The sequence below is a fragment of the Cyprinodon variegatus genome, unplaced genomic scaffold (genome assembly GCF_000732505.1).
Source record: "Cyprinodon variegatus isolate N-32 unplaced genomic scaffold, C_variegatus-1.0 Scaffold931, whole genome shotgun sequence".
Lineage (NCBI taxonomy): Eukaryota > Metazoa > Chordata > Actinopteri > Cyprinodontiformes > Cyprinodontidae > Cyprinodon > Cyprinodon variegatus.
The window spans coordinates 204,875-206,721 of NW_015151384.1; positions in this window are offsets into that span (position 1 = coordinate 204,875).

Consider the following 1,847-nt stretch of genomic DNA (forward strand, 5'->3'; position numbering starts at 1 on the left):
TATGACAGAGAGACAGACAGATACAGGAAAGCACACACACACACGCATCCACATGCATGCGCACACACACACACACACACACACACACACACACACACACACGTTCCTACTACTCCAGGCCCAACCGTTCCTTTCCTTCTATCATATGGCAGCATTTTGGCACCTCAGATGTTGTTTGAGATTCTTTGTATTCTTCCCTGCCATTTTGAAGCCGCAGACTCTTTGGTGACTCTTTGGTACAACAAACTGTACACAGGTATCTGAGCCCCATGCAATGACTGCGAAGTTAAACTTGTAGTATAAGCCCTCTGCTACTACTGACTGAGCGGTGCAAAGCACTGTGGGACAGGCGCCATGTAGGAACAAACAGGGCAACAAAGCGTAATCTTCTATGAAACTCAAGAAACACTTATATTAACAATTACAAATTAATCATAAACAATTACTTTTTTTAACGTCCATTCGTCCATTTTCCGTAAATTTCGTCTGGTCTTAGTCTCGTTAACGGAAATTATTTTTTATTTTCGTCATATTTTTATTTCCTGGAAACACTGTTTGTGCGGCATCGTCTCATCATCGTCACTGGAAAAAGGGACGAAATGTTTTCGTCATCGTCCTGTTTGACAAAATTAACACTGGCTGCATACAGTATTGTTACAATTACTCTGATCAACACAGACTCACACCTAACTGATGGAAGATTAGATTAGATTAGATTAGATAGAACGGTACTGATCTCACAATGGAGATATTTGATGTGCTTCTGTGGCGCAGTGTTTAGCGCGCATGACTCATGCACAGATGCCTTGGTCCTCGACACGGCTGAGCCAGATTCGGGTCTGACCTGTGGTCCTTTTCCCCCTCTCTCAGACCCCCTTTCCTGTCAGCCTACTGTCAAAAAAAAACAGCTACTAGTGTTGCAAAAAATAAAATAAAAAACAGTGGAGAAATTCACTTGTTACATCAGTGGTTATAAACAACAGAAGGTGCACAAAGGAGGAAAAGGTACATGAATTATATAGAGTGTATCCAGATATATATAGTGGATGGTATAAAATAAAGAAGACATCTTAAATGCCACTGGTTCGCTGGCTCATCCTTTTTCTATATTTACATCAAACACAGCAGTATGCTGGAAAATAACACGGGTTAATCTTTTACCAATATAGATATGTTAGACATTGTTAGAAAGCGAAGATTCTCCACAATTCAATCGCCAAGTTCGTTTTATAGACACAGTGAGCACAGGTATGGAGTATGGTACAACGTAAATATGAAAAAGCAGCTGCAACAATCATACCTTTGAAGGCATCCAGAAGCCGTTATATAAATTCAATCTTCAATTGTTTATACTCCATTCATTCATAAGGGTCCACAGATTAAAAGTTATCCAGCATTTTCATAACACAAATATTCCGTGATAAGAAAATGACCACAAAACGTCAGTTTTTTTTACATAAAAAAGTTTGCTGGTGATAGCTAATGCTTAGCATCTTGTTAAAAAGGCTTACTTCCTGAAACAATTGCCTGTGATGTTTGATATGATTGTTTTCATCACTTTTCTGCAACAAAAGTGGCCCCATCTTAAAAGAGGTGAGGTAACTGAAATAGATGAACGCTCTTAGGGTACAGGATTCTTGCAGAGGTTATCAAAAAGTCATTGCAGTGTTATTACACCAGGAAAGGGAAGGCAATAGTTTTAAGATGTGGAAAAAGGGTTTCGTGTAATGCAGAGAAGTTTGTGGCGGCAGAACAGACACTTTCTACAAACATTAAAAAGGAAAAGTCTGGTCAGCAGTCCTGCCATCTTCCAGCAGTGACGTCACGGTGCGGTAAGCCTAGCGCCA